Source organism: Calypte anna, chromosome 1 (assembly GCF_003957555.1).
Source record: "Calypte anna isolate BGI_N300 chromosome 1, bCalAnn1_v1.p, whole genome shotgun sequence".
Lineage (NCBI taxonomy): Eukaryota > Metazoa > Chordata > Aves > Apodiformes > Trochilidae > Calypte > Calypte anna.
In genome coordinates this window covers 152,217,868-152,245,379 of record NC_044244.1, presented here as the reverse complement: position 1 = coordinate 152,245,379, position 27,512 = coordinate 152,217,868, and the positions used below count along the sequence as shown (strand labels likewise).

The 27,512-nt window shown below is 37.2% G+C and overlaps 1 long non-coding RNA gene across 1 annotated transcript; it reads left to right on the top strand.

Moving 5' to 3' along the window:
• Positions 1-367: 367 nt before the first annotated feature.
• LOC115599064 lies at positions 368-21,209 on the top strand. Its single transcript, XR_003988124.1, has 3 exons — positions 368-577; positions 13,804-13,807; positions 21,198-21,209. It is a non-coding gene; the product is annotated as an uncharacterized LOC115599064 (long non-coding RNA).
• The last annotated feature ends 6,303 nt before the right edge of the window (positions 21,210-27,512 follow it).

Sequence of the window (27,512 nt, the reverse complement as noted above, 5' to 3'; positions counted from 1 at the left end):
TGGAGAAAGGAGGCGGTTTTTCGCAGCCTCAGTTGATGGCTCCGCTGCGAGGGGTAGTGGAACCGGATGGAGGGAAGGTGATGATAAAGGTTCCTTTTTCACCGAATGATTTAATAATATGGAAACAATCGGCGGGGGCGTACAGGGAAAATCCTGAGAAAGTGGCTCGGGTTGTGAAAATGGTAATAAAAACTCAGAATCCTGATTGGAATGATTTGCAGATGTTGCTGGACACTATTATGGATTCTACAGAGAAGGAGAAAGGGCGCCGGCGGCGTCGGGGGGGGGGGGGGCGCGGGCCTCTCCCTCCGGTCACCTCGCACGGGCGGGCGGCTGTCTGCGGGATCAATCGCCGGCCGGGCCGCCGTCTCCCCGCCCGGCGGCGGAGGCAACGGTCCGCGGGGCCGGCGCGGCTGGGGTGCCTCGCAGGCCGCGGCGGGCAGATGCCAGAAAGCCTGCCCGGGCCTTCGTCCCCCTAAATGGAGACTCGGGGAGCGCTCCGAAGCTCCCCGCTCCCGGAGCGCCCGCTCGGGCAGAGCTCGTCCCGCTCGGGTCGCCAGGGTTGACGTCGGGGCCGGTGGGGCCCGGCGCGGCGGCCGGGGAGGTCCCTGAAGGAGAGGTGGCGCTGTATTGAGGAAAGGCTTCGGGGGCTTTGGGAACCAGGGTACAGGGGGACGCGGAAGGTTAGGACCTAACCAGTGTGCCTTTTGTAAGGGACAGGGACATTGGAAAAATGAATGCCCACTTAATCAGGGAACCCCGATGGGCGGAGGCTTCCCGGGCAATGGAGCAAACGGAATGAATCCGTTCGCGGGAAGGCTAGTTACTCGGCAATGAATAAATTAAAGGGACCTCTAAGCGACTCTACAGTATTGGTTGTTGGGGTATCTGGGGAAGTTGAAGAAAGAAAATTCCTGCGGCCACTCGATATAAAATTTGGGGGAAGGGAATTTGATCATCAATTTCTGTATATGCCAAACAGCCCGGAGTCTCTACACGGGAGAGACTTGCTCTCAGTATTGCAGGCAAGAATAATTTTTGAAAAGGGTAGGGTAAAACTAGAAATACCAGAGGAAAACCTGGCAAAATTGTTTGTAATTAAAGAAGTAGGGAAGGGAGAGATACCACAGGAAATTGAACAAGCAGTCGTGCCATGGGTTTGGGAAACAGGGACCCCAGGCAAATCAAAAGCGGCAGTACCAGTGGTAGTGGAATTAAAAGAAGGGGCTCAACCGGTGAGGGTACGGCAATACCCCATCAGTTTGGAAGCTAGGAAGGGAATAGCCCCCATGATAACTCAATTTTAGGTTTAGGAATTTTGCAGGAGTGTGAATCTGAATTCAACACTCCTATCTTCCCGGTCAAAAAGCCTAATGGCAATTATAGGTTAGTACAGGACCTAAGGGCAATCAACTCTATCACCAAAGATATACATCCCGTGGTGGCAAATCCGTACACATTGTTAACATCTGTTTCTGAGAAATTTCAGTGGTTTACAGTAATCGATTTAAAGGATGCCTTCTTCTGCATACCCCTGGCGCCTGAAAGCAGGAATATCTTCGCATTTGAGTGGGAGAATCCTGACACGGGACGGAAGCACCAACTAACATGGACCAGGCTTCCCCAAGGATTTAAATCCTCGCCCACCATATTCGGTAACCAGCTGGCCAAGGAACTTGAGGAATGGAAGACTACCCAGGTAAAAGATTCGCCTTTCTCTTATGTGGTGTTGCAGTATGTGGATGATGTTTTCCTGGGTACCACAGAACAGGGTCTCTGCCTCAAATTAACCATTGCATTACTGAATATGCTGGGACAGGCTGGATACCGGGTATCCAGAGAAAAGGCACAGCTGGTCAAACAAAAGGTCATCTATTTAGGATGTGAGATTTCACAGGGAGTTCGTTGTTTGGGAGTAAATCGCATACAGGCCATATGTGCAATTCCAGTACCCCGCAATAATCAGGAACTAAGATCTTTTCTAGGAATGATTGGCTGGTGTCGACTGTGGATCCCCGACTTTGGGCTGACAGCCAAACCACTGTATGAGGTTGTGAAGGAACCGAGATTTAAGTGGGGACCCAGGGAAGATAAAGCGTTTCGGGAATTAAAACAGGCCCTCAAGGAAGCACCTGCCCTGGGCCTGCCGGATCTAACCAAGGACTTTCAACTGTATGTACATGAAAGGCAAAAGTTAGCCTTGGGGGTGCTCACTCAAAAATTGGGGTCTTGGAAAAGGCCGGTTGGGTACTTTTCTAAACAATTGGACTCAGTAAGTGGAGGATGGCCAGGATGCCTAAGAGCAGTGGCAGCCACAGTGATCCTGATCCAAGAAGCACGTAAGCTAACATTGGGCAAGCACATGACAGTTTATGTACCTCACATGGTCATAACAGTATTGGAACAAAAGGGGGGCCATTGGCTCTCATCAAGCAGAATGCTCCAATACCAGGCCCAATGGAGGGAACAGGATGATGTGGAGCTGAAAATAACAAATCATCTTAACCCAGCAGAATTCCTCAGGTCCACCCAGGAAGAAGGAGAGCTGGAACATGACTGCGTGGAGGTAATCGAACAAGTGTACGCCAGCCGGAAGGACCTGAAGGATGAGCCACTGCCGGACCCTGATTGGGAACTGTTCACGGATGGGTCCAGCTTTGTGGAAAAAGGTACCAGGTATGCAGGGTATGCAGTGGTCACCTTGCAGCAGATAGTGGAAGCAAGGGCATTGCCCCCGGGCACGTCAGCGCAGAAGGCAGAAATTTGGGCTCTGGTAAGAGCCCTGTTGTTGAGCCAAGGGAAGAAAGTCAACATATGGACTGATTCCAAATATGCATTTGGAGTAGTACATGTGCATGGGGCTCTGTGGAAGGAGCGGGGACTTCTTAATTCACAGGGGTCGTCAATCAAGCACAGGGAAGAGATAATTATGTTACTGGAAGCGATTTACAAACCATCGGCAGTTGCAGTGATGCACGTCAAAGGACATCGGAACGATCCAGGAAAAGAATTCCAGGGAAATCGACAAGCGGACCAAGTGGCAAAGCAGGTTGCCAGAGAGATATGGACCCAATTAGCTTTGCTACCGGCTCGGGGCAACCCTGCCGCTGCACACATGGAGGACAAACCACATTACACGCCAGAGGACGAGAAGCTGGCTCGGATGTTGCAGGCACGAAAGAACATCAAGGGTTGGTATGTGACCCCAACAGGACAGGTGATCCTGCCGGTAAGGATCATGAGGATAGTACTGGAAACTGAACACAATAAGTGTCACTGGGGTGCGGAGGCAATGGTAAAATTTTTGAAAAAACGAAATATTCTCAAACCAGATGTTAACATTGGCAAAAAGAGTAAACGCAATATGCCCGGTGTGTATCAAAAACAACCCAGTGGTAAGAAGGCAGGTACAAATGGGTAAGTTGCAGGTAGGTCCCCAACCAGGAGATTATTGGCAAATAGACTTCTCTGAGCTACCAAAGGCTCAGGCATACAAATATCTGTTGGTGTATGTGTGTACATTTTCAGGATGGCCAGAAGCTTTCCCTTGCAGGACCAATCAGGCAAAAGAAGTGGTAAAAACACTTTTGAAAGAAATTATCCCTAGATTTGGAGTGCCATTAGGGCTATCATCTGATAGGGGTCCTCATTTCACTGCAGGGATCGTGCAGGAGATTTCTGTAATGTTAGGAATAACTTGGAATCTGCACACGCCCTGGAGACCCCAATCAAGTGGTAAGGTAGAGCGGATGAATCAAACATTGAAAAATCAAATTAAGAAAATTTGCCAAGAAGCAAAAAAAAATCCAGTGGCCGCAGGCGTTGCCTTCAGCTCTGTTAATAGTTAGGATTAAACCAAGGGAAAGGATAGGAGTAAGTCCGTACGAAATTTTGTACGGCAAACCATACCATGCTGCTACTTACCAGGGGGACCCTCATTTGGTGGGGGATCAGGTGATACTAAATTATGTATTGTCTCTGAGTAAGACTCTTACAGCACTCCGAGGAGCGTTGGAACCGACCGTTACCCCTGGAAAATCCGGCCCACGACATCCTTCCAGGAGACCAAGTCTACATAAGGAACTGGTCAGTGGAACCACTGAAGGAGACATGGGATGGTCCTCACCAGGCGATCATGACCACCTACACGGCCGTCAAGGTCGACGGAGTCGACAACTGGATTCACTACACCAGGGTCAAGAAGGTCCCCACGCAATGGTCGGTAGAGCCCTTGTCTCCAACAAAATTAGTGTTCAGAGGCAAAACATGAGAATATTGGTCTTTCTCAATTTAATTATAATCGCAGAAACTTTAGTAAAAATTAATGTACCTGAACCTTACCTGTCAATAGTAGAAGGAGCTGATGCTAATTTGACTTGTCTATTTACTGATAATCAGAAAGCTGGATCCACTGAGGTAATAGCAAGATGGAAATGGGTAACAGGAGATAAGGTAATCATGGAAGGGGTAAAGACTACTTGGGATGAGTCACGCCAGGAAGGGACAACTATCCTGCAGATACCTAAAATAGCTAAGGAAAAAGAAGGAGAATATATATGTATAGTGTTAATTCAGGAGAATTTTGGATATGCGGATGTACATATGAGCATTAAGCCTTCCACTAAACAGGAAAGGAGAGTAACTAGGCAAGCGATTGATGCCGAGGAATTAACAAAGGCTAGAAGTCAGGAAAATCTGGTAGTTGGTTTAATTAGGGACTTTGGTCTTATGCAAAATGTGACGGAAATCACAGCCTGTTTACCCCTACCCCAAGCAGCAGGTGACCCTATACCATGGGGAATAATACCAGTGACAGAGATGCCAGAATCTTTAAGAAATGTTTCCTGGACGTGTCAGTTGGTCCCTAAAATAGTAATGAAAGAAAAGGATGTGTGTAAAACGACTCGAACAATGACAGAGGTGGATTGTAAAGGAAAACCTAATTATTTTGGGTGGACACAAAATACTAGAAAGTGTATAGTCGATTACCCTGGAGATGAGGCGTGTGAAAAATTTACTATAACAACCAAATCCACAGAAAATGAAATGAGTTGTCAAAATGTTACTCAAAATTTAGATGCCTGGAAAGATTGGAAGATGGTATGGGGACCTAGTATTTTGGAACGTTATACCTATCTCGGAAAGATAAATTGTTGTATTCAATGGTCAGGGAATAGAAACCAATCGTACTACAGGGCATATATTACATCTACCTCCTCCAGACAGTTACATGCTCAAACGGAGGAATGGAAGTGTACAAAAGTATTTACATGTGACACCCCGGAAGAACAAATAGGGCTAGCACCAGTAAAAATGACACTAAAGTGGGGATGTGAATGTAGGGGATACAATCATACCATACGTATAAAACAAGGGATGGAACCCATAGATTGTAGGCACACAACGGTTCACAGTCCTGGGAATTTAGTATGGGTTTTGGGACATGGCCAATGGACATCTCACCTACCATTAGATGGACTAACCACGCAAATTACTTTGGGTGTACCGACCCTGTGTCCATTTTGGAAAGAATCAAAATCAACATCAAAAGAGATAAGAAAGAGACAGAGAAGAGATAGCAGTAGGGACCTGAATACTATAGGATTGGATGAAGATGGGTGGCATGAACCCTTGTCAGGGGTCAAATTTGGGTGGGTATTGGAGTCCTTATTTGCACCTATTTCCACTTATCGGAACAGGGAAATGTTGTACAAATTATTAGGACAAACAGAGCGGCTGGCGGCAGTGACGAAGAAAGGATTTAGGGATCTAAATCTACAACTACAAGCTACTACGAGGATGACTATACAAAATAGAATGGCCTTGGATATGATGTTATTAAAAGAACATGGTGTTTGTGGGTATCTGCATAACAAAGATGGACACTGTTGTGTACACATCCCAAATGTCACCCAGGAGGTAGAAAAGGATATTAGTCAATTGGAACAAATCGAGGACGAGGTTCACGATGTTCAAAAGGAGGCAGAACACAATTGGGTTAGAGCAGTATTTAGTGCATTAGGGATCCAGGTTTCTGGTTGGATATCATCAATGGTACAATACGGAATTATGATAATAATAATTGTCGTAGTTGCTTTAGTAGTATATAAATGTTTGTTAGGAATGATTGCAAAAGAAACTCAACACACTCGAAGGGTAATGAAGGCAATAACTTGAAAAGAAGTAATATTACCAGAAGATATATTGCCTCCACCTGCCTACCAAGAAGCCTAAGGGTTGAGCATCCTTGTGAAAAAGTCAAAGAATGCTCAAAAGGGGGGACTTGTTGCAAGTAGCGAAAGTAAATAGAAATTACAAGTAGGAAAAAGAAAAAGAAATAGAGATTTCAAAGTAGTTAGGCTAAGATTTGAACTGGTCAGGCAGGCCGGAAAGTCAAACCCTGGGAACAAGTCTTGGGGGAACCGGCAAGGAATGTGCTAATTCCAGTGATTCATGATCAAAGGGGTCAGTAGGGCATGTGAAACGTGTGGAAAGAGTTAAACTGACACTTTGTACGAAAAGATAAGAGATGTTTGTCTATTGTTATCTACATGATTTATGTAGTTGTTTGTGACCTGAACATATGTAATTCTGCACGTAGCCTCACAATGTAAAGAGTATAAAAGCTAAACCAAAAGTGAGGGTCTTTGGAATCCTGACTTGGGACGCTAGTCCTCAGGTTTCCCGGGCCCTGAATAAAGCACCGCATAAACTGACTCTGTTGGTTTGTGTCTTGACTACGGGCAACAATAAGTTACGTAATTCTGTATTTCTGTAATTATATGTGACTGCTGTGGAGAACTGGACAGGACAATTATTTCCTTTTGTTACAGATGTTAATTTTGTCACTTCCTTTGTTGGGAAGTCAGCTTGGTGGGCACAATATACTAAGCTGTTAAAAACATCTAAGATACTACCTTTCTTTAAGAGAATTGCTTAAGGTAGCATCTTATCAGAATACTAAAGTTTATGAGTTTGCTCCTATGAAAAGTATCACAAAAACTTTAATGACCATAGCTATTGAGGCATCAGCATTCAGCAGACATTGCATCTAATAATCAATACTGTAGAACTGAACAATATTTGCTGAGAAATAAAATGTTCTATGAATTGATACGACCTAAAATTATCTGAACCATTTTTGTAAAAATACATCTACTGAGATTTCCTTGGAAAGACAAGGTAATTTACTTCAAAGGCTTACTTCTTTACTTCAAAAAAAAAAAAGCAAAACAGGAACAAACCAAACAAACTTGTTGTAACACAAAACATTTATTGCTAAAGTAACTCATGCTATTTGCCTTATTTAGAAAAGTAGTGATAGTTTTGACTGACTAAAACACAGGCCTGGTAAATGTATCTTTTGCAAATTTGCATTTTTTTTTTTTTTTGCTTCTTGTGAAAGGTAGCATCATTTCTGAAACAGATATACCTTGTAATGTGAACAAACGTTGTCTTTTTTTCTTTGCTTGCATTGATACAGAGCATTCAATAATTTAGTCACAAACAACAGCACAGTTGATGCCCATGTATGTTAGCCTGCTCATTTCTTGACACTGAACTATGTACATTTAACTTTCTCTTAGTACAGTCTTCATACGGAACTGCAGTACAGTAAAATCCCCTATTGCTCTTCTAGTTCAGAACCAGTATTAGAAAACTGACTTAAGTGACCACTTATCTGACTTATGACTTATGAAGTATGAAGCCTTTAATTTCACAGTCAAAATTTTACCTTTTTTTTTTCAAAGGCTTTACAAAGATATTTGAAATGTAGCACTTAACAATATGTGCTATTAAACCTTAGCTCTGAAAGAATCTTCAAAGTATATATGAGTGCATGACTGATTGTATATAAACACTAGAGAGATTAAATCATAACTGAATTAAGAGAATAATGTCCATACGATTCAGAAATTATTTATTGGGCATATTTCACTTAAAAGAATTCATTAAAATATTTTTCCATGAAACACTATTACATTAGAAAATGCTAGTTAGTTCAAACTCAACCTTTTTAAATAAGTAGACATTTCCCTAAAATTTTCAAATTTAATTTCTCACAGTCTGTGCATTACATTTCTAGTAAAAGTCAGAGGTAAAAACCTTGTCACAGAAGCTGAGCCCCTTTGGGAATTGTTTTGAATGACATACAAGATTTCCATGCATATCTCTATTCAGAAGACATATCACATTTCTATACAGACCTGAAAGAAGCTGGCATCCATTAGACTCCACAGATGTCTTTGTTTAGAGTACTTACTGAGGATCCTGGTCCTTCTAGCTGCAAGAGATGCTGTATTGTTTTTCTGTATCCCCTACAGCTGTACCTACCAAATTTAAGAGTTTTCTTCTTTAATGGCTTCCAGTAAAGAATAAAAAAACAACCTAGAAAAAATATTTAAAAATCCCTGATTTTCCATCCTCTCATCTTATTGCACCATTCATGTGCAATAGCTTTATAGCTTTCATAGCTTTATAGCACTAGTCTGAACTGGAATATACACTTCTCTGCATTTTAATTCATAATTCTGACCTGATGCAGCACAGAAAAAATTTTAAATATGCACAAAGTATACAACTTTTGCTTTTTCTTTTCTTACCTATTTCCATAACCTTAAAATAAATTATGTGTAAGTTCATACATACTCATTTTACATCACACTGGTCAGAATAAGGCCTAAATTCTCAGGTTTTTGTTGTTTTAAATGATGCTTTATTTCACACTTTCAACAGTCAAAAATGCATTCCTCAAGATATATAATGATATGCTCTTTTTTTTAACATATTTTAAAATAAATCTCCTAACGAGGAAATGAACACACATTATTTGCATCTATTTGTATCATAAGCAAAAGAAGAAATGGAGAGAACTGAAAAACTACAAGCAAACACACATAGCAGAAATAAATTCTGCATACTGTAACACTTCATATTTTCTCACAAGAGAAGTGTTGAAGAAAATTCTTACTCCCTTATCACTCTGTACATAGCTATCTCCTGAGAACCTGGGCTTGTTGCCCATGAATTACATAGACTGTAAAACAAAAGCTAAAAACCTATAGGAACTGCATCTAAGAAAGAGACATATTGAAGTTTTAAAATGGGTATCTGGCAGCAACTGGGAACAGTTGTGTTTGTATTAGTGTTATCAGGATTGCTGGTACTAGCAATACTTATTTTACTTGTTAAACAGCTAAAAATGAAATTGTAGTCTTCTAGCATTGCCCTACAGAAAGACCAGATTTCTTCATGCTCTTAGAAGGGATAATAAGAAGAATAAATTTCATTATTTAGTAATTTTATTAAATATAAAAGGGTATAATTTTACATTCATATGAAAGTTTTGAAATTAATCAGTTCTTTGGTTTTCATATAATTATATTTAGAGACATGTCACAGTTTAACATTGAATCTGCAACTGAATGAATGACAGATGATTTCTATCAACCCCACTCCCCCTATAATGAAGAATGAGTGAGAGTACAGTTGAGAGGCAGGTTGAAAGCTAAATTGTGCAAGAGAGCTTGATCCTCTTAATCCTTCAGATGAAGTATGATGCACTTGGGATGCAATACTCCATTTGGTCAATGTTTGTCACCTGTCTGGTCTGCTTCTTCCTGAAGGAGGGTTGAAGGTGTGACCCCTTTAATCCCATTTGTTTCCAGAGCATGAGATAGTTCCAATCAGTGACCTTGGTTCTCCATATCATTCTCTAGCTATAACTATAAACTTTGAGTATTATCATTCCTAGAAGGAGACACTGACTGAGAAACTTGCTGTTAATTTCAAGGAGTGCAACTACTGAGGAGAGACTTAACTGAAAATAAAATTACAAGATTCAAAATTGGTTCTATCCTGGCTCGAACCAGGATAAGACAGTAATGAGCATCATTGCAGAAAAAAATTAATTTATCCATTTGTTTGTTAGGATATAAACCTATTATAACTTTCAAAGAAATAAGGGCTATTTTTAAAATTTAAGTCATCTGCCGTAGGGTTTGTAAGTAAAAACATGACTCACATAGTGTAATATCAGAATAGTTTAAGTGTTAGCATAATTTTATCAGTATATCAAAGTATTAAAAACTCCTCATCATCTGATAACCAAGCAGAGTTACTATGTATATTTCTATGTTAAGAAACCTTTGAGCGTATCTGATATCTCAGGCATAGTGTTTGTCCCAGCCTTCATCACATCTATATCTCAGGGTCAAACAAGCTGTACACCAGTTTCTTCCCATTCCATATTGCCCTAATTCCCTCAAATTAAAACCTAGAAATAAAACAGCATGGTAATTTAAATGCAACTTCAACATCATCCAGATCTTCAATTGAGATTTTAGTTGCAAGAATAAATGTTCACTATGAATATGCAATTCAAAAGTACAAAAAACTGCAATATACTTCTATGTATTTTAGTGCCAGCATAAAAATAAAAGGGTGTCTACACAATATTTTGCAGAAAGCACCAAGTGAGCTCTGCCTGTGCTGAAGTTCACCAAGCTTTTATTAATAGTGTAGCATTAAGTCCAAACTGATAAATCTTTCTAATACATGGTTCAAGCTACTGCAAATGCGTAACTTTCATTTAGCTTGGAACGTGGGTAGATTCTGATTTTAAAAGTTGTTGAAGACTTACACTGAAGACATATTATGTATGAAGGCATTGGAATAGCCTCCAATAAGGTCACTAAAGAACCAAAATGAGAGAAACAAGGGAATGTAAATACATTGTCATAGATATGTACGTCATACGTAAAAATACAAAAGCATATTTTTAAACTTAAGCTATTAGACAGAAGAAGGAAAGCGAGCAAGTGCATATGACTGGCCAGAAAACAATTTACAGTGGCACAGAACTACCCTCAGTTTTTCTCTTTATATAAAAAAATAGATCCTTTTTCCCCCCCTGCCTCTCCACTAAAACCATTCTGTTATTGATTTTTTTTTTGCGGTATTTTCTTTATAAAACTTGCAATGTCAACATTGTAACAAGAAAAATCAGGTTTTGTCCTACAGATAATGGTACTTACTGTGCTAGAAAAGGTGCTCCAATACAAATGACAACCATAACTGCTCTAAATGTCTTTGTCCTACAAATAAATGTGCATGGAAGTAGAGAGTCATGTTTCAGTACCTCAAAACCCCATTTACTAGTATCTTACACGTTTATTGCATAGAATTTAGGACGCCAAAAACAAATTATTAAGGAATGTGGGACAATGTAAAATTTACATAATTATAACCTTCATATCGGTTCACAGACAAACATGGAAAACTGTTTGAAAAACGCAGTTATCTAACATTATCTGTCATACTTTTTTTTTGCATTATGAAAAGTGGAAACCTTAAAAGTTCCGTGTCTTTCTTGGAAGTGACTAATGTTGTGTTTAGTTACTATTATAAAGTACTTAGAGCTGAGCCACTGTATTAAGATTGTTTATATTATTTTTCCTTTCACATCATCTGTATGAAATAATATGTAACAAAGCAAAGAATCTCAGAGTACTTGTTTGCTTATCAGTTTCTATCACTAGTTTCTGATGGCTAAAAGATGTTTCAATTTCATAAATTCAATAAACACTGTAGTTAATTTCCATTTAACTATGCTGGCCTAAAGCAGAAGGACTAGCCAAAACCATCATGCTATTCTAGCTACTAAGAAGAAAATGATCTCTATCCCAGCAGAAAACAAGACACTCATCTGTTGTTCTTTCAAGAACACTTCCTGATATAGGACATTCTGAAACTTGTGTTTCAACATTGCATTAACCAGCCCTAGATGACAATGGTCAAACTATGCCAGGAAGCATGCTAAGAGTCCTATTAGCAACTCTTCATGTTTTTTCCTGACTCCTTTTACATTCCTAATGCAGATACTCTGTGAAACACCTGTATTCAAGTCTCTATTCTACCGGGAACAACAGTGACTTGGTTCTCTTTTTCCCAGGTTTCATGTAAGTGCTTCAGGTACCAATGTACTGGAAGTAGTGTGAGGTCCTTTCATGTTTTCTTGGTGAAAAGAGAGTAGGGAAGGGGGAATGAGCTGCTTAAGACACAAGAATAATCTAGAGGTTTTGTGTCAAGAGCAAGAAAGAAAAAAAGAATAACAAATTTGGTAATTTCACTATAGCTGTAGTGTGATTTTGAGAACTATACAACTGTACTACTATAGAACTGTAGTGTGATTTTGAGAAGATACTTAAGTGTCTTCAACATATCTCTTCTTTGTGCATCTAGGCTGTAGTAAGAAAACTCTTATGAGTATATAAGAATTAATACTTTTGGAAAAAAAATGCAGGAATTAACAGTTCAGGATTTTATAATTTATTTTTCTTTATGCTAAAATGTCTTAATGTGATATACTTACTTTCACAGTGGTGCTGATGCTGGAAAAGCTCTTTCCATCTGTCAAAAAAAATTCCCAAGAACTTTTTGATGCTGGTGAAAATGTTTGAAAAATCAGCACAGTTTGTGCTGTGTTATGCCTCTTCTTCTTTTCTCTAATTCTACAGATTTCCATGGACTTCCAGAAGACTTACACTCTTAGAATAAAACAGAATTTGATTCACAGATGATGTACAGTTCTCTCACCAGCATAGGTATGTCAATTTTATCTACTTCTTATAGAAATATCTCCACTAGGGGCCGCACTGAGACTGCTTAAATATTACTTGTTAAACTAGAATAAAGCTCACATCAGAGAATGAAAAAAACAATCACACTCCAAAATAATTTTTTTTGCTTGTGATAAGGAGAAAAAAAAAATCAACTCCTAGAGAAGAGGTTGTAGTTATTCTGGAGTTTTTTTTGTTTTTTTTTTTTTTACTTGTTTTGAGGATTTTGTTTGCTTGCTTGTTTCTTGGGAATTTACATAATATTTTATCTGTAAAACATTGACTCACTTTGAAAAATTGAAGTCTTGCACTTTCAAAGCATATTGCATGAAAGATGCTCTTTTCTTACTCATATTAGGATAAGCTATAGTAATATGGGGCTGGCAATCCTGCTTCAAGTAAAGCTAAGGGAGTGAGTCCTGAGGCAGCAGGATGCTTCAGGTTTTGACACGAACACAAGCCATGAACTTTTTTTTTTGGTGCTCCTCAGAGTGGTGCTGCAATTTCTGGTGAAAAAGTGAAAGGTCAGCAGTGATAAAACAATCTTCATTTCAAGGAAGTAGTTGGGAGAGATCATTGCTGTAATTCAGCAGTAGGGTTGCATTAGATCACCTCTAGAGTTTCCTTCCAACCTCAACCATTCCAAAATTCTGTTGTTAGGCCATAAAAAAAAAATAAAAAAAATAAAAAATTGTCATTTCAACACTCACAATAAAATCTGCTTATCCTTTTTCTTGTTATCATAGACTCTTCTTTCCATTCCCCTCCTATAAATTGTATACATTTATTTGTAGTCCATGAACTGACTAGCTACAGGTTCTGTAATATAATGCAGGTAACATTCCAGTAATCTTCACAAATATGCTATAAATATGTGAAATGAATGTGTATATGCATATAATTATATATATCACAAAGAGGACAACTACTTTGAATATTCACAAGGTTCATGAAGAATAAAATTAAAGCAAAAATTCAGAGATTAATTTTGAATACACTCAGAGGAAGATGAAGGAAATTGTTATTTCAAAAGTGAAAGAGAAAAAAAATTGAAAACAGGTTTCCAAAGTCAGGATTTTTAAATCCATGCTGAAATACAACAAAGCAGACAATGATAGTTAGAAGAGTCAAGAATATTAAAGATTCCTCTGTAATATTTTAAATGAAGTAAATTTTGTTTAAGTGTGGTTTAGGTGGTCTAAGCCACATGCACTGATAAATCACTATAATTTGGCCTTGAAATACAAGCCTCTCTTAGTATGAGGTCATAATATATTAAAAAAAACATGGTGTGTTTATCCTAGCTGGGATGCTAGGTGCCCACCAAAGCTGTATCACTCCCCTCCTCAGCTGGACAGAGGAGAGAAAATACAATTAAAAGCTCTTGGGATATCACAGGGACAGGGATATCACACAGCAAGTACTGTTATGAGCAAAATAGACTTGATTTGGGGAAATTAGTTTAACTTATTACCAATCAACTCAGAGTAGAATGAGCTTAAATCTTAAAACACCTTCCCCTTAACCTTTTCTTCTTCCTGAGCTAAACTTCATTTTCAATTTTCTCTACAATTTCCTTCCAGGTGGTGCAGGGCCACAGGGACTTAGGTGATGTTGCAATTATATGTTGCCTTTGCTTCTCCTTGTCCTCAGGAGAGGGACTCATCTAACTCTTCCCCTGCACCAGTGTGGGTCACTCCCATGGGGTGCAGTCCTTCAAGAACAGGCTGCCCCAGCACGGGTTGTTCTCAGGGTCACAAGTCCTGCCAGCAAGCCTGTTCCAGCATGGGCTTCTTTCCTTCCGTGGGTCCACAGGTCTTATCAGGAGCCTTCTCCAGTGCAGGCTTCGCATGGGGTCACAGTCACCTGTTCCAGCATGAGGTCCTCCATGGGCTGTAGGAAGACAGTCTGCCTCACTGTGGTCTTCACCATGGGCTGCAGAAGAGTTTTGCTCCGATGCCTGGACCACATCCTCCCCACTCTCCTTCTTCACTGACCTTGGTGTCTGCAGAGTTGTTTCTCTCACATACTCACTCTTCCCCCAGTTGCTGTTGCTCAGATTCCTCTTTTTTCCTTCTTAAAGATATTACCACAGGGGCATTGCCACTGCTGATGATTGCCTTGGACTTGCCCATCAGTGGATCTCTCTCGGAGATGGCTGACATTGGCTCCATGGAACTCAGGGGAAGCTTCTGGCACTGTCTCACAGAAACCACTTTTGTAGCTCTCCCTTACTAGCAAAACCTTGCAACACAAATGCAATACCAAACCCTCTAATTTTTAGTGAGCATTGTCCCTAATTTTTTTAAATAATACTATATAACTAGGTACAGACTTATTAGCCAAACATTCTAAGCTTTTTCTGTGTTCATGATTATATTCCATCCAATTTAGTTAATTAGAAAAAGAGATATAATTTTAAAAATAAATTTATGCTTGATTTTGCTAAGAAAAATCATAATTTTTCATAAAAGAATGAAGCAATTAAACATAAGCACTTTCATGGTACGTAGACCATACATTATTTTATTTAAAGGTTTAATCCAAAATGCATAGGTGCACAATAGTCAATATTTGCACTCTTTCTATATAAAAGTACATCAGTTTTACAAATAACTCTTTTCATGATACTCAAAATTTTCATATATCTATACACACAGAAAGAATTTTCTTACAGAATGCATTTTTGTGTGTCTGTACATAAATCTATACATATTTTTGTGTGCATACACATACATAGGAATGTCTAGAGACAGATGCAATTGCACTGCTTGTATTCTCGACAGTACTTCATATGAAAATAACAAGATATACTTGAGAAGTGTTCATAATGACTTTTCATAAATCTTGCAAGCTCCACTGCTAGATTTTACTCCCATAAATTATGATTGTCAATACTAACAGTCTAGATAAAGCCTCTGGCCCTCATCATTTTAACAGCACCTTGTATTAACATAGTCACATAGTCATAGTCACATAGTCATAGTCAAGGGATTTCCCATAATACAGTCCTGTTACATCAGTGATGATTTGATTGGCAGCAACATCTGTAATAGCTTAGTATTTTGTCTGTGGCAGTAGCTGGTAAGCTTAAGAAGCAGTTTATGCTTGAACATCATACCAGAAATATGCACCCAAGACATGAAAAATGTACCGGAAGTCAGTGGGTACAATTTGGGAATACTTGCTCCACACAGAGGGGAGACTGGTTGGCAGACTGTAATTATTAATCATTTAGACATTAATGAACTTTCTTTCAGCTAAATTACTGTGTTTATTAATAATTCATAAAAATTGGTCAACCATTTGACACAGTACATGCACCTGTCTGATAAAGAGATAGTGCCTTTTCATTTGGTCTTAGAGTGTTTTTAAATAATTTAAAATATGAAAGGGATAGGATTTTGTAATATGCTAATAGTGTGTCACTAATAACAGAATAATCCTAAAAAAACATATGTTCCTTTTGCCTTACTTTTGCAGATTGTCACTAGCTCTGTGACAAAGAAAATTAAGTCCCTGGGAGATGAAAAACATCAAGAAGAATAAGTAGGAAAAAAATATGATTCTGTGCTTCCTCATGCTAATGACACACTATATTTAAAAGCATTAACGGCCAGCTTTTCTACATATGTGCACAGAGAACTAAACAGCACTTCATGCAGTGTGCCCAGAATCTTAATTGCCATGCATTTCAGAGAAAGTCCCAGAAGAGGGGGTTGTTTACTATAAAATAGAGAAGTCCTATTCCTCTTTTTTTTTTTTTTTTTTTTTTTACCTTCTTCCAGGATTCATTGCTAAGGAGAATAAAGGAAAAATGCACTTTTCTTTTAAATAAAATTGATGTAATTAAGATAATTATTTTTATTTTAAATATATTGCTAGATTAGCTGCTGTTTCCTCTTCATTTGGCTCTTCATCTGCTGGATCTATGGAAAATTTCAACTGTCTAAAATGTGTATTTATTTTAACTGAATCACTTCTCTATTAAAAGAACTGTGACACCTGTTGAACTGTTGACAGCAGTAATCAAGCACGGTTAGAAGTGCTCTGTTATTTCTATCTGCATTTGGAGAAAAACCTTTGAAACTGTATTTTTTAGGATGGCAATATATACTCCATCCTCACATCATCTCGAAAGATTTAAAATATCAACTACTACAGTGAAACTTTAGAAATTTATCAGATTTGCATAGTTTTCAGGCTGAAGTTTTACAACACTTTGCCAAGGACCAAGCTAATGCTATATAAAAGGCAAGTGAGATTACCAGAGAGTTACAGGCCATGATGATGATGCCTGACATAGTCCATAAGTATTTTATTAATGATAACTAATACAAACCTATAAAAATATTTTCAAAGTCATTAAATATATACCTTTGATAAGAGATAAAATTGGAATGATAACTGTTTTTCTGTTGAAGGATTATACTTTCATTCTTGTGTGACACTGCCAGAGTACTCCATGGAATCTCCTTTGAGAAATATGCTATAGGGAAAATTTTAAAGATTAACCAGTTAATGGACATCAAGGTATAATTTTAAATAGGTGTCATAAAATGAGAGTATTAGCTGCCCAGGATCTTTATAAAACACTTGAAAAGATATTATTTCCCTTAGAATCCAAGTTAACTTGACACTGTGAAGGTTTCCTAGACTTAGACCAAACCATTAACTGCATATACTAGATGTTGTTCCCTACTCTCAAGTGCCTCTGCCTTCCTCCTTAGAAAATTTATGAAATTTACCATTTAAAACGTTGTCCAGTATTCTTTTTTTTTTTTAGGAAAAAAAAATCTAGCTCCTCTTGCTACCCCTCTTTCAAGAGATGGTTATCCACTCATTTTAGGAATGCTTCAGGATCTATTTCTAGTGTTGCTGATAAAGCAGTTCCACTGTTAGGAATGACTGTAAGAGTCATCAGATAAAAGAGAGAAAAATACCTTCTCTGTCCCTTGAGTAGTATCCAAAATCACTAGTATGAGATTCATCTAACCTTACGTTAGCTATACTGGTTATAATTGGGGGTATCTGAAAGGTACCCTCAATGCCTTCTGCAGTATGTGGAGAAAAATTTCAGTTCTAGGATATTAATCCTCTAGTCTGTTTTGAGTATATGCTTCTGGATGAGTTTCTTCCTTATAGATCTTGAATTATTTCCTAAAAAAATAGGATAACTTTAATAGGAAGGGAAGAGTACAGGCTACCTCCTCCATTCTTTCAGTCCTGGCACCACCACACTAGAACACTGACACCTTAAACTGTTTGTGGAAGTGAGTGGAAGATTCTTAAGAGATGGAAAATGTTTTAAATCACTGAAGACAGAGAGGAAATTGATCATTTGCTGTCTGCTTGGCTATTGCTCTAAACTCTAAATAATTCCTTAAAACAACAGCTGACATTCACCATCTTCTTTAAAAGAAAAAGTCAACTAATGCTACATTGCGTACAGAGCCTGGTTCTGTCAGCATGTGTTAGCACACCTTGAGAGTGTTTTACCACTTGTTCCCTACTGAAGGCTTCCTTCTTCTACAGAAGCAGACAGAGACAATGTGATTAGCCTACAGCTGGTGATGAGAGTAAAAGGATTTCTAATGGTTCATTTTTGGTTCTGATTAAGTGAAGAAATAAGATAATCCACGCTTTGATTTTCTGAGCCAGGAAAGAAGATGATCTCTCTGTGTTTCCACTAGCCTTTAACAGATCTTTTTTCATGTGCTAGGCACATCAAATTATAAGATCTGCACTGTGAAGCCTTCATTCTTATTTTCATCACAGTGCTGATCCCCTAATTCTGGTGCAGTTCTGTCAAAATACAATGTTGGGCAGGGATACTAAAAACAAACAAAGAAAATTCTCTGTGGAATTCAGTGGTTTCCAGGACCTGTCAGTGCTGACTGGTATTTTCAGGATTATAACTTCCATTTTTCCATTTAGTAGAATTACTAAATTCTGCCCTTTTCATATCCTAGCAGCTCACGGAGTGAGGCCTTAAGACCCTAAGCACCACTGTCTGCCTCTTGGGGGACAGTGACACCAAAGAACATATGATAAGATTTATGTTCTGCATTTTGGGGTGACTTTTTCTCTAATTCTATGGAATTCCTTGGAAAAATATGATTCAATTAAGGTATTTGGGCTGCATTATTTACAGAGTAAGATATTAATCATGGTGATCCTATCAGGCTTTAGAATATCTCAATTTATTTTTATGATAATTTTTTTATTTTTTATGATCCTTTTTAGAAAGAAAATGATGCTGAATCACCCAATAAATATCTCTTATTAATGCTCTTAGTTTTTCTATTAATACTAAGAAATATTTTGCCTTTATTTCATACATTTGTTTCTTATATTTCTTACATTCCTTACATTCTTATTTCTTACATTCAGAAAGCATCTTCCATTAAATGCATTCAGTTAAACTAAAAAAACCCCAAACCATTATTGAATAATGAAACTATGAAATTTGTGAAGTATTCTTCTCCATATCTCTTTTTAAGAGTCAAAATTTGACTCAAACTATATGTACTCATTTCTGGCCACTTCATATATGCCTATCTGAATATAGATGCATTTTTTTCACCCAATGCTTATATTTGTATCTGAAATTATACTAGTCTTGTAGTCTTGTAGTATGTAGGACAATGAAAGGATCTCTTTTGCTACATTATGCTGTACTATATTATTAGAGGATTATAAAAATATGAACAAAACCGTCGTGTTCATATTATCTACTGCTTATTACTAAGGACATCCTGCATTATTTCAAAATGGGATATAGTTTTCTGGGATACAGTTGTGACAAAACTTTCTGTATCAGACACTACCTATTGATTTCTTTTCTTTGGACTATAAAAAGGGATTTGCTTCCCATCCACATAGTGATATGTGTGACAGAAGGATATTTAACAAACAAAACATATGTCAGGTTCGTACTGGTTGTGAAGTGATGATTATTATCTTAGATAGCCCAGAATGCACTCTGGAGTGCTTTTGTTGAAGTGTCTATTAGATGGAAATGCAGCTTCCACAAAATCAGCTTCACTTCTATATTAGGAAAAGATACATATATTTTGGTTTGTTGAAACAAAGAAAACATTTTGTTTTCATTTGAGTCACTGTTTAACTACAACATCTGGTGCAGCCTTGCAGATGTTTAGTTCAAATGTGTCAAATTGCCACTCATTTTTTGTTCCAAGATTTAGGACTTGGCTATGCATCAGGGAAAGCAGCCTGAACTGTCTCAATTTAAAGCTGACTGTCACATGATTGTTGTACATGGTGGGAAATGTAGGCCTAGTCTGAGGTCTAAGATCAGAGATAAATAGAAAAAGAATGCTTCCAATGTTGAAAATATTTTTCTAATGTTGTAAAAAGAAAGCTTACAAACTTCAAGTCTCATCTGAGGGTACAGAACCTCAGAGACTGAAATTGGTATCAAATTGGCTCGAAACTTCATGTCTTTGCTAAGGAATCTGATGGAATATGCTAGTGTGAATTTTCAATATTTGCAAGTCTTTTTTTAAAAAACAATTTCTGTCCTTTCCCGTAACTGTGAAAAAATCAAATAATTCCAGATAGAAGTTACTTAATACAGAGGAGCTCTCTCTGCATTCTGCTGTTCCTCTTTCAGTTGTAAATAATGGGTTTTGTGCCCTAAAAGCAAGCTAAGCAGTAAAGGAGCTCTGAATGATGAAAATCACAGTGTTGGTATGAAATGTGCAGGCTCAGAGATGTAGCCTAACATTGTGTGGAAAAATAATGGTATTATGACACAGTAGATCAGCTTTTCCTATTACATGATCAATGGGAAAAAGAGCCTGTCTTTATTTTTGATAGACTGTGTTCACTGAAGACCTTCTGCAGCATGAAAGAAACATTCTGTAGCTTTTTATGAAATAAAAATCTCATCTGGCCTGATATCTATTAATCTTTTTTATGCACCCTATGGTTTATTTTGCCCACACCCCCATTTATTTCAAACAATATTAACTTTAGTTTACTGGTAAACTAAAATAAACTTTCTTATATTTTTTTTCAGAATTCTAAACTTTTTTTTTAGATATTTTTCCTGGTTTGAGCCAGGGTAGAACCAATTTTCTTACTTGTAATTTTGCTTTCAGCTATGTCTTTTCTAAGTAGTTGTACTTCCTGAAATTAACAGCAAGATTCTTACTCAGTGTCTGCTTCTAGAACTGATAATGCTCTTTGCTTATAGTTACAGCTGGAGAACGGGATGTAGAACCAAGGCCACTGCTCAGTTCTGGAGACCATCTTATGCTCTGGAAAGAGCAAGTGACTAAAGGGGTCAGACCTGCAATTCTCCTTTAGGGAGGTACAGATTGTTCAAACAGACTATTTCATCCCATATGCATCATACACAATATAGATTTGAGGGATCACAAGGGTAAAGCTTTCTCTGCCCCTGGCCAGCATCCTGGGAGGATTTTGTCCGTCCATCTACCTTTGATCCTGATCTGTGCCCCCCCGACTCTGTGTGTTCCTGCCTCCAGCTCCCACCTGCTGCTGAGTTCAGGAGCCCAGATTTGGACTTTTTCAGGGTCTTCCCTGCAGCCTCGGTGGTGATGTGAACATTACTGAGGGGAAAGTGGGAGGAATGTGATATCACTTTTATATATATTTACTTATATTTAATTATTATCCTTTTCACCGCTACCATTTCATTAAAACTGTGTAGTTTAGCTTCTGACCTGTAAGTCTCTCTCCCGTACTCTGTCTCCTTTCTCTACAGGGGAAAGGAGGGGGTTTAAAAAAGAACATCTGTCATTCATTTCATAGCCAGCTCAGTGGTAAATTCTGACAGTATGATTCTTAAGATTTCTCCAAATTAATATTCAATATATAGATAATTAGGTCCTGTTTCTCCTTAGTCACTGATATCTCCTCAAAAGAAGAATAATTTAAATGTCAAGCTAACTTTAGCTTCTTTTTTTTTTTTTTTCAGTTCAGTTTTTCTCCTGCCATTTGAATTTATTTTCCTTTCTTATTGCTAAATGTTTTAAACTCATGCATCTTCTCATTATTTGCTTATGTTCTCCAACAACAGCAGTACTTCAGGACCACTGCAAGGTTCCTCACAGCAGAATCTTGGCAGCTCTAACAGAACCCTCAGTAGTGGAAGCTGAGAAATCTGGACTGATTCCTTCTTTGCTGCAACGTCTCTCAATATAGAGTTTTGAAGGTGATCTCAGCAACTTTTACTCTTGAAGAGATCTCAACAATAGCATATATAGCACCCAAGCATACTGGGTAAATTATAATTTTCCTATGTATGGCACTTAAGATGGCAGCTTAATTGCATGCTAAGGCCCATAGAAAGTACTGTAAAAAAAAATCAGGTTAATTCAGTCTTGGAACTTTTGGTTTTTTTTTTTCATCTTAAAATAACTTGAAGGCTTAGCATTGTAAAATCTGGACATATTTGAAACTTCATAACATCTAAGATTGACCTTATTCCTGCTACTGGCATATGAGTGGGTTAACCACAGCAGAAACAAATCAGCAGCTAACCAATTTACACTGACATGTGTTTTGTACTTCTAATAGTTAGGGCATCTGCTCAGCTGTTTCCTGCACTTAGCTTTTCCTGACCATGAGCAATATATATGATTCACTAGAAAATTAGTCAGATGTTCATTAACACTCTGGAGTCACACAGCAAGCTGTTCATTAACCTGGTAGGTAAATGGCTACATTATTATTCACTCAACCCAGATGATACCAAATCAAATTTATGAAAATTAAAGGTTTATGCAGATCTAATCCAAAGGTCTTTGCTCTTCCAAACCTAGGTTTTATATTTCATCTTACCAGTTTTTTTCACATTTGTTTCTGAGGCATGAAACTTAATAACAGTCTTTAGCACTGGTGTGGAAAAGAAACAAACAAACAAACAAAACAAACAATCCAAACATTGTTGCAGTGCAAAATTTTCTAGGACGTTCTAATAAATTTTTGAAAACTTACAGAAAGAGTATACATGCAGCTTTGGAAAAAAGGTATCTTAAGATATTTATCTCATAAGAGCCCATTTTGTTTTTCTTGCTAGAGGTGTAAGAAAACTCTTTTGAATATCTGTGATAGGTCTATCCAGAATCAGTAAAAAGCCATATGTCATTTTTTGTTTCATATTTTCCTCATTACTGCCAGCCTAAAATTAATGACTGATGCACTTCCTGAAAATGCTTCAGACCAGAAATACTTCATATTCTTATTCAGATTTAATTGCTATTTCATTTTCTCTTTAAACACTTGCATGTATGATACTGTTCTGTATGCAAAGGACAAGGAGAACAGTGGAAGAGTTCTCATCTGCACTAACTCATGTTACTCCAAAGGTTGATCACAGATGCTTGGAATAGAAATGGAGATGAAACTTAAAACTGTGGGACCGTGTCCAAATTCTTGGAGTTGGGGACCAGCTGTAAACTATTAGTAAACTATTAGTAAATTTGGATCTTCAAGAAATTAGCAAGCAGTACCAGTTGGAAACTCAGGATCCATTTGGAACTTTTAATTATCTGAGTGTAGTTAAATCTCAGTTAATCAATCAATTAAATCCAAGAAAATAAATTATTTCTTGTTACATTCCTTGACACTGATGAATTACTGTCCAAAAAAATGTTTCTGAGATGATAACTTTAGCAGTAAATGACTTTTTAATATCAGAACAGAGTACAGTTCAGGTTATTTTATTCTGCATTTTCTAGCAAAGGCACCAGAAAGAAGGAAAAACAGTTAATGGTATTTTTTCAGTAGTATATTGTGGATTTATATTTGGGTCTTTTCCTTCAAAATTTTAAATTAACTCAGGCACAAGAGACATTGCTAAAATCTGAGTGCTACAGAACTGAAAGTTTGTGATTGATTCATGCTTTTTAAAGAAGGATACAGAAATGAACCATAAAGGAGATTGCCCAAGATATAAGACTGAAGAATCAGCCTTATTGAATCTGGGAGTTTAATTCACAGATCGGATTATAATGGATAAAAACACTCAAAGTCATATGAGAGACCCAGAATTAACCCCTTAAAATTGGATTTGCTAAGCAAAGAAGTAATGAAGTCTGGACTGAAGCATATGCATAGTATGAGATATTCAAGTCCTGTAGTAATGAGGATAATTCCAAATTATTAAGGGAAAGGAGAAACAGAAGGGTGTTTCCTGAATTCAGAGTTGGAGTTACACAGGTGAAAATCAGGAAAAATCAAAAGGAATGTGGAGTTCTATACAAAATGAGACAATATTTGGTGTTTTGGAAAAGATATGTGAATTGCAATGGGATTTGTAAACACTTACAAGAGAGAAAAATTTGCACTGTACAGACAACAGTAAATTTCTAGCCCTAATGTAATAGTTTTGGCTGCAATACATAGCAATTTGATAAAAAAAGGAAAATTTTAACTTGAAAGTAGAAGGGACATTTACTAGGGCCAAGAAACTGCATTAAAACAATCAAACATACAAGAATACATTACATTATGGTCTTCAAGGCCAACAGAGATCTTTTTCATGCTAAAATGTATGAATTAAATGTCCTTTTTAATCACAAAATTATATGATTTATGTAATAGTGTGGTTACAGAAGACTCATTTGAGCTTTAAAAATATGTTAGGGCTCAAAAGGAGACATTTTTGAAAGATGGTTAAATGCAATGTAATAATGTACATGCAAATGTTTTGCATAGTTGATAAGTAAGCAAGCAAGCTTCCATGTAGCCTAACACATATATAGTGTAAGGCAACAATCATTTTTTTAGCATTTGGTAAGCAAGGTATTTCAAAGGAAGTGATATTTCCCATTATAAGGTATGTATTAACATTTCTAAGAAAATGTTTTTATCTGAGTAAAAAAGTGAGAAAGTTTTCAAAATGGTTTTGGAAAACATCACTCTCATTAGTGAAGGTAAAATACACAGGAAAAGTCATTTCATATGACAGAAACTATTTTTCTTCCAGGTGTAGAAAGGTTCTCCTGTATGAGAACAAGAACTGGTAGAATAGCAATGTCTCATGCTGTCTTTCAGGAACAGTTTGGAAAATTAGCAGAAGTAGATATCTGGAAAAATCTCATGGAGAAGTAGGAGTTCATGTTACCAAACACCCAGTGTGGATTTTGAAATGTAAGCAATGCACACCTAATTGACAAATAGTAACTGAATTCTTTCAGAAGTAATTGCACAGCCATGCTGCAGATTGAGGCAATTCAATCTTTGAGGTTGTTTATTGATATATTTCTTTATTTATGTATCTTGCAGGTAACTACCTATGTATTTCAGCTGCTTAAAATCGTAAGATCTGTTATGATTTCTAGAAGTACCCTGGTGACAGAGAACTTTGATTTAGACAGTGTATCATTTCATTTAGAAAATGTTCTGGGAGATATCATGACCACTGTAGAATACAGACCAGATTTCTAATGATTCTACATAATAGGCATTTAGTAGGCTATTTATTTTTACATAAGTCTACATTTCCTCAGTGGAAAAACATCATGGCCTTTGAAATGCCTTAGGAAAAACCTTGTCTATCTAAATGTTTTCCAGTAAATATGAGCATATCTAGAGAATGACTTGCCAAATGAATGCTATCTTTGTAAGTCCTAATCACGCTTTTATGCAGATGTGAGTATTTACATATTGTTCTGAATACACAAATTTCAACTCAAATACCATTCTTTCAACAGACTCTTAGAGTCCATTGACAGGCATTGCTAGATGGGTTTGACAGTCAAGTAGAGTTTATGATGTTCTGCCTTCCAGACAGAGGTTGCTGTTTTACCTGTGGTGGTAAATGCTAATAATCTAAAATATAAATCATGTTCATCTACCACTAGCAAAAGAAAAATTTTTCATTGTGTACACTCTTTTGGTGGAGAGGACATACACTGTCATACACTATCCAGTTCCTAACACAGAAAAAAGTTTTATCTCAAATCATCTTTTGATTCAAAAAATGGGATGTAGTCTCCTGTAGCTGATATAACAGTATTTTCTGGGACAAAGAAAGAATTTTGATGGGTAAAGGTATAAAAATGGAAGTACGCTTTTTCTTTTCTTTTTTTTTTTTTTTTTTTTCAAAATACTTGGACCTTTTTTTCTTTTCTTTCAAACAACATTTGTTTCTGTGGAGTTTCCAACACTGTAGTCATCAGCTTTGGTTGAGTGCCATCTCATCCGTAAACAACTGACATAACATGTTTACTTTTGCAATTTAGTAGTCTTCTAACAATGTTGTACAGGTAATAAAATGTTAACTGTTTCCAGGGTTATTTCCTTTGATATCTGTCATCATGGTTGCTCTTTATAATTGCTCCCTTAACAGAACCTTTCACATGCAAATTAAACTGTATTTTTTATAACAGTCTTATTAAAAATTATTATTCCCTCGACAGGCTGAGACAGCATGGAGGTGACATATGTGTTCTCTAGGGGAAGGGATGGAACATCTGAATGCATGACAAGTCTTTGCTTCCGGAAATAAATGCGTCTTTCTGACTAAAGTGAAATTAATTGAGTTTTCTTTTGGTTTCATTTTGAAGAGATGTCTTGGAGTGCGTTCATAAACACAATAGAAAGATACAGCATTAATTCTTCAGTGATGGTAGCTACATTTCTGACTCATCTGAACTATGAGTATTAAACTCTAGAGTGACAGAATTATGGTGTACATTTTCCACACTATAAACAACAGAGATAAAGACTGAAATCTGGCAAGGACTCTGGATTGCATTTCTCCCTCAAACTGGTAGTAGTAGGTGAAAACCTTTAGAACTTCCATGAGCAAAAAAAATGAATCTGAGTTCAATGAGCAAAATTTACCCATATATGAGGAAGAAGAAACATAGTTTTCTCTCATCTTTCAGCTTTAATCCTTTAAATTTTGTTAGTTAATTGCTGATTTCAGTGTTGTCAAATTGGGAGGGGAAAAAAAAAAAAAGAAGCTAGCATTCAGTCTCCAAGTGAATATTTCTCCTAGTACCTATTTCAGCTGAATCTTACCTCTCAATATTATCTTCTTATTTAGATGGAAGTTATTTTGTATGTGGATATGAATCCAGTTTTTCTTTACTTGAGAAAAGCCCTAAAATCAGTGACATTTCCTTATTACAGTATTTATAAGGAAAAATATTTTTATGGCTGCTTATGTGAAAATATAGAGTGCCAGAGACAGAAAGCTTTCTCTGAAGTTAAAAATGTGCCAGGACACAGAGGCTTGTAAATTTATTAAGCTAAGGTGAAAAGGTAGTATCTTGTAAACAACTGTCCACCAGCACACTGTATTTGTGAATTCCCATTTTATAATAGCTTTGTTATGCCCATAGATTTATTTGGTTTCCACACCTTGTGTACCTTTCTAAAGCATTCTCCAAATTATAAATATTCCCAAGGAAAAGTTACAGAATAAAATTATATGAATGTAGTGTCAGAAAATATTAATTTCTGTGACACTGAACATTCATAAAAAAATAATTAAAATATTCAACAGCTGAACGTACTTCTGTACTGATGCTAAGCTCCACTGAAGGATGGAGGAATATGTCTACAGAGACATATTGCGAAGCCCTTAAATCCATCTACAATTTAAAACATTGTACATTTGCATTATATATACCATACAGACTATTCCAGTCTAAGTCTGTCTTATTACCAGATTATTCTCTATTGCTAAAAATCCTTTTATTTCTAGCTGACAGGCACAGCACTACAGTAAGCCTTAACCAATCAAAATTCAATTGTCAAGAAGAGGGAGAAATCTCTCCATGCATATTGCACTCCATGAGTTTCCTTAATCACTTCAAGTAAATACGTCTGAAGATTTCTAAACTAAAGTTACATAAAATTCATCTTTACTTCTGTTCCCTGTTA